The 6729-nt window shown below is 50.5% G+C and overlaps 1 non-coding gene across 1 annotated transcript; it reads right to left on the minus strand.

Annotated features, from left to right (window-relative positions):
- Window positions 1–5400: 5400 nt before the first annotated feature.
- Window positions 5401–5474, minus strand: TRNAL-GAG (transfer RNA leucine (anticodon GAG)). Its single transcript has one exon. It is a non-coding gene; the product is annotated as a tRNA-Leu (tRNA).
- Between the last annotated feature and the right edge of the window lie 1255 nt (window positions 5475–6729).

Below are 6729 nucleotides of genomic sequence, written 5' to 3' on the forward strand. Positions count from 1 at the left end.
TGACTTCCCTTCTCTAATCCCCTCCCACCCACCACATTTCTGTCCTAACTATCCCCTTGCCCCTTGGGGGACCCAGGTGACCATGAAATGCTTGCTCCTGCCTGAGTGTTGTGAATGGACTTTCCATGGTCACATGGTTTAGGAAGTGAAACACGTGGCCCAGAAGTGTTCTCCTGCAGATGCGGCTGGCTTTTCTCTCTCACACACAGGCCCCGAGTGGCGTCTCTGCCTCTGCACCCACCCCCCACCCGTGCTGCCCCCAGAGGGCAGGGGAGAGAGGACACCCAGAGACTGCCATGGGGGAACTGCTCTGAAAACTTCCAGGGTTAGTGGGAAAGGAGAGTTTCCAGGTAGCCAAGGTGACTTGATCCTTCCCAACAATCCCTTCTGGGAGGTGACCTGATCCTGAAATAAACGTCACCAAATAACCTCATTGTTTGTCCTCACGTCAGCAGTGGACAGCCAGCCAGAGGCGTTCTTATGAAAGTCAACAACGTGATTTTCCATGGAGACCACCCCTGGAAAGAACCCAGAGCAGGACTAACAATGGAAAGGGAGAGACCACGATAAGAATCAGCCCAGACCCCAGACACAAGGCTGAGTACCTGCTGGAGTCACTTGGGCTCATTCTCAGAAACCTGAGAAGTGACATTTCTGAAGTGTGCAATTTATGAAGTTGAAAACTGGGGCAGGCTCATTTGTTTGTACGATGGTGATTGCCAACGGTTAATCACCAAGGGTAAGTGGAAGAAATCATTCCTGTTCATTTGCAAATGGAAATCAAATGAGGACTGTGCTTGAATGCATCAGCGTTTTCACTGCCAGCTGCGGGGACTTGGGAGAGACACCGACCTTGGGTTGCCTGGCAGGCTTGCCCGGGCCTCGGAACTTCTGCTCAGAGCACCCCGTGCTTTTTGGTAAGGCTCGGGACGTCCTCGGCCGTTCCTGTCCGTCTCAGGGGCAGACCGATTTAGTTTGGAAAGTGTGAAGCATTTCGGATGCTGTGAATCCGCGTGCACACGCGAGCAGCCACGTGGCCCTTTCTCTGCTCTCCGGAGACTGAGAGTCGCACTGCTCCTTGCTGCAGGGGCCCAGCAAATTGTGCTGAAACCCTTCCAAGGGTTGAACTGATACGTTTATAAATTCTCCCTGATGGACAAGGTTCTCGGGCTGACCACTTTCTCTTGCTTGCTCCGGGCAGTTCAGAACAGTGAGGCCTGTGCGTGCTGGGCGGGCTCCTGCCCCTCTGTCCCCGCGTGCAGGTTTTGTGTGGGGCCGCCTGTTAGTGCGCTTTGCCCCGGAAGGCTCGGGCACCGAGGGCCGCAGTCACAGCCTCGTGGTCGGGATGGGAATGCGGAGCCATCACCGTGATTTACGGCTGTTTTAATGTACACAGGCTCCTTAAACAGCTTAGAGTTGATGGTTCTGAAACTAGACCTGGGTCCAAGCTGACTCTGGAGCGATGCCAGTGTTCAGGAAAGTCATCGGTGTCTGGGGTCCCCGAGGAGGCAAACCACCTCGGTCAAGGCCTTTAGGTGACCCCGCAGACAGAGGGTCACTGCAGCGACTGGCGTGGGAAGCGCCTTACCTTGGGGAGGTGGACGGTGACAGAGCGCCGAGCCAGGCAGAGCCTCTGCGAGGCTTAGGAAGGGCGACACTGGACCCCAGGGAGGGGCGACATTGGACCCCGGGGAGGGGCGACACTGGACCCCGGGGAAGGGCGACGCTGGACCCCGAGGAGGGGCGACGGTGGACCCCGAGGAAGGGCGACGGTGGACCCCGGGGAAGGGCGACACTGGACCCCGGGGAGGGGCGACACTGGATCCCGAGGAGGGGCGACGCTGGACCCCGAGGAGGGGCGACACTGGACCCCGAGGAAGGGCGACGGTGGACCCCGGGGAAGGGCGACACTGGACCCTGGGGAGGGGCGACACTGGATCCCGAGGAGGGGCGACGCTGGACCCCGGGGAAGGGAGGCGCTGGACCCCGGGGAGGGGCGACACTGGACCCCGAGGAAGGGCGACACTGGACCCCGGGGAAGGGCGATGCTGAACCCCAGGGGAGGACGACGCTGGACCCCGGGGAGGGGCGACACTGGACCCCGGGGAGGGGCGACGGTGGACCCCGGGGAAGGGCGACACTGGACCCCGGGGAGGGGCGACATTGGACCCCGGGGAGGGGCGACACTGGACCCCGGGGAAGGGCGACGCTGGACCCCGAGGAGGGGCGACGGTGGACCCCGAGGAAGGGCGACGGTGGACCCCGGGGAAGGGCGACACTGGACCCCGGGGAGGGGCGACGGTGGACCCCGGGGAAGGGCGACACTGGACCCCGGGGAGGGGCGACACTGGATCCCGAGGAGGGGCGACGCTGGAGCCCGGGGAAGGGAGGCGCTGGACCCCGGGGAAGGGAGATGCTGGACCCCGGGGAGGGGCGACACTGGACCCTGGGGAGCGGCAGCATCCCACCGGCTCCTGCATCTAGTCGGTGCTTCTCTGGCACCTCCCAGGCGAGGGCTCCACAGTGACCAGAGAGCCAGCACTGGACGCTGCCCGCTGTCGGCCTGCGGAGCCAATCTGGGTTCCTCGATGCACGAAAATCCCCACTTTTGTTCAGAAACAGCTTTGTGGTATTTTTCATACTTTTAATTGTTTTAAGAATGACTTCCATGCATTGTGGAGGTTCAAGGACATAATTCCGACCTAAAGCAGGTGCCTGCTGGCAGCTGGGACATGGGGCGGGTTTCCCCGAGACGGGCGGTGCCGGGGAAGGGCAGGAGGCCGCGATCTCACCAGGTGTCTGTGGGGCCCCGCGGCACAGGCCGGAGCCCGGCCGCAAAGGCAGCTTCTGCAGACAGCAGTGCGGGGTGCCCGGGGCTCAGTACGGGGACGGCCACTCGGGAGAAGGTGGGCCACACAGGGAGATCCCGGTGCCACTGGCAGGCGGCACCCTACGCCCCACTCTACGTTCCAGGCGAGGCAGGGAGGGCGTCAGTGTCCCTGGGGGACTGCCACCTGCACCCTGGGAGAACGCTTGCAGGAAGTGAATGGCCACCGGATTCCCAGGGGCAAGCCCCCAGTGCCACAGGCCATCTTCCTACTGGCCAGTGGTCTCTTAGCAAACTGCCATGTCACATATCAGCAGTCAGGGGACCTGCCATTTCTGACACTGCTCATCACAGTGCACCAGAATTCACTTAACCAAGAGACGGTTTTCAATATTGTATGGGACAGAGGATATTCAGCAAAAGTCTATGTTTTCTTGCTTTTTTCTGTGAGTGTTTCACGTACCCCTAGTCTTGTGCCCCAGTTAGACAACCAGGTAACTAACATGTATTGAGCAGCCGTTAAACACCACACCTGGCTTAATGGTCACGACAGCCCAGGAGGTCACACAGCTGGTAAGAGATCAGCCCAGAATCTTCACTTCCATCTGTCTGCCCCTTCAGGACCAGACCTCCCCCTACATGTGGGACGGGGTGGAGTCAGTGGTCACCACAGCTGCCCATCAACAGAGGGCTGGAGCGCAGGCCTGGGTTCAAGTCCTGTCTGTGCCACATGCCATTTGCCGCAGACAATTTACATTTCCCTCTCAGAGCACGGGTTTCTCCTCCATAAGGTAGGAATAATAACAGAACTTACCTCCTCATCTGCAAAACGGGGATGGTTACCACGGCATCGGCACCACCCTTTGAATAATTCATATGAGGCACCTGGCGCAGAGCCAGCACCTAACTAGTGTGAGTTATTTAATGATGGTATCTCTTTTATTTGGAAATAAAGTAAAATCACACGAGTAGCAGATTCTCTGAATTCAATTTTAGGCCCATTTCTTCACTTGGATTATTTGTAAATATTTTTATTTACACAGCCTTGTCCATTTCTACAGGCACCTGAGTCCTCTCTTGGCAAAGGGGTCCTGGAGGAGGGAACATGCAGACTTGAAGTGGGGCTGTCTGTCCATGAAAACTGCAGAAACAAATCTGAGAGGGAAGTTGAGGGAAGTTCGAAAAGGCTGGGAAGACGGGCTTGTCTAGAACTTAAACCCTTTTCTTGAGCTAATCCCTAGAAGTAAACCAAACCTCTGCTCCAGATACCTACACCAACCCACACAGTCCTTGTCTCATAAACACATGGGACACATAACCAACCATCACTGGGCTTTTCTGGAAAAACCAGTACATAAAAGAAGGCCCAAGAGCAGCTGGTAACAGAGAGGATGGAACAAAACTTTTGAAAAATTCTCAGTATCCTCAGGTATGTTCAACAGGGTGTATGGACTCCATAAAATAGTAACAAGTTCCCAAGAGCAAGAGGAAACAAAAAAATTCTTAGACATAAAAAAATATAATTGCTGAACTAAAAACTTCAATTGATACACTAGAGACTAAGTTGATAAACAGGAAGATAAATTAGAAGAAATCCTCCCCCAGAATAGAGCAAAACAACAAAGAGATGGAAATTATAAGAGAAAAGTTAAGAAAACACAGAGGTACAATATCCATCTAACAGGAGTTCCAGAACAGAGACTACAGAAGGAAGGAAAATGTCGAAGAAATAATAAAAGACAATTTCCATGCACAGAAGATCTTTGCCTAGGTTGCAAATATCTAGTGAATATCAGGGGAATTAATGAAAAATGACCCCACACCTAAACACATTCTGATGAAATTGCAGAATTCGAAAAATAAAGAGAAAATCCTAACAACTTCATGGGAAGAGGGGGCTACGTGTATAGTAATAAGATTTGCAGACTTCTTATTGGCAATAATATATAATAATACAATAAATTAAATCTTTCAAAATTCAGAGGGAAAAATTGTCCACCCTGGAGTTCTATGGCATATGCACAATCAGCCACATGTGAAGCCAAAAAAAAAAAAAAAAAAGAGAGAGAGAGACATTTATATGCTTCTCAAGACCTGAAAAAATTACTCAAGGAGGTACTCCAACAACAACAACAACAAAAAAAGGAATTCACAAAAAGAGAAAAACATGGTCTACGAGAATTTGGGGCACCTCAATATCTCCCCTAAGTAGGATGATGAGATGAACTGTGGCACAGCCACGGTGGAAAACTAAGAAGCAATTGAAAAGAATGGGGTGAGCTTTACAGACATCCACCTAGAAGGACCAGAACGTTCTTCGCAGCGTTGTTGAGTGAGCAGGGCAAGCTGTAGTAGCATGGTCGAGAACACCATTCATGCTAAACACACATTCACAGACACAAAACATTATATACTTCTCAGAGATACATGAAGATTTATGAAAATTCAAACTTAGAGGTCTAGAAGAATACAATACAGACTGGGATTGGGGGAGGGGGCAGAGCGGGCGATCAAAGTGACCTTAGACTTTTCAATAATATTTAAATTCTTTTCTTTTTTCTTTTTTTGGCAGCTGGCCAGTAAGGGGATCTGAACCCTTGACCCTGGTGTTCTCAGCACCATGCTCTCCCAAGTGAGCTAACCAGCCAACTAAATTTTACAAGGACAATATATATACATACACACATTATTATAATATTTAAAAAACCAAAACAGATAAACAAAGCAAAAGCTGTACCTGATAATAAGTGCAAAGCTAGAAAAACGTTAAAGAAGAATCACCTAGACCTTGGTGCTTGAAAGTGTCTACTCTGAGCAGCAAAGCTTTGAAAGCAGAGAGTTATATTTCCTTTTTATTGGTCTAATCATACTGTTTGTTCCAAAGTGAATAATATTTACATAATCATAAAATCACAAATGTCTTTTTAAACAGTTTATTGAGATGTAATTCGTATACCATATAATTCATCAATTTAAACTGTACAATTTAATGCTTTTTAGTATATTCATGGAGTTGAGCAGCCAGTTCCATAACCAATTTTAGAACGTTTTTATCACACCTGAACAAAACCCCATCCATTGGCAGTCATGCCCCATTTCTCCCCAACACTGCGCCGCCACCCCACCTCCAGTCCTAGGGAAACACTAATCCATTTTCTGTCTCTGTAGATTTTCCTATTGGGGACATTTTACATAAATGGAATGATACAACATGTGTGACTTTTGTGACTGGCCTCTTTTACTCAACATAATGTTTTCGAGGTCCACCCATTTCATAGCATACATCAAAGCTTTATTCCTTTTAATTGCATGGATATACTACATTTTGTTTATTCATCCATCAATTGCTGGACATTTGGTTGTTTCCACTTTTTTTACTACTACAAATAATGCTATGATGACCATTCATGTACAAGTTTTTGTGTGAACGTATATTTTCATTTCTCTTTTGGTTTTATATCTAGGAGCGGAATTGCTGGGTCCTATGGTAACTCTATGCTTCACTTTTGGGGGACCTGCCAGACTGCTTCTAAGTGGCTAAAAGTTTCACATTCCCACCAGCAGCATGTGAGGCTCCAGTTTCTCCATTTCCTCGCCAGCACTTGTTACCGTCCGTCTTTCCTCATTGTTGCCCTCGTAGTGCATGAAGGGGCATCTCACTGTGGTTTTCACCTGTTTCCCTAATGAGTAAATGTCTCTTACTGCATTTGCAATTTATAGAACCACCTTGTAGGCAAAGCACGGAAGACCTGACTACAATTATAAACCGAATGCAAACAAAACTTGAGAGTGTGGAAAAGATGACCAACAAAAGCTGGAAGGCAGAGGGTGAGGAAGAGCAGAAAGAACCATCAGCGTGCTAAGGCCCCTGTCCTTCCTGGTGGGGGACAGAGACTGAGAAA

This window comes from Cynocephalus volans, chromosome 6, assembly GCF_027409185.1.
Source record: "Cynocephalus volans isolate mCynVol1 chromosome 6, mCynVol1.pri, whole genome shotgun sequence".
Taxonomy (NCBI): Eukaryota; Metazoa; Chordata; class Mammalia; order Dermoptera; family Cynocephalidae; genus Cynocephalus; species Cynocephalus volans.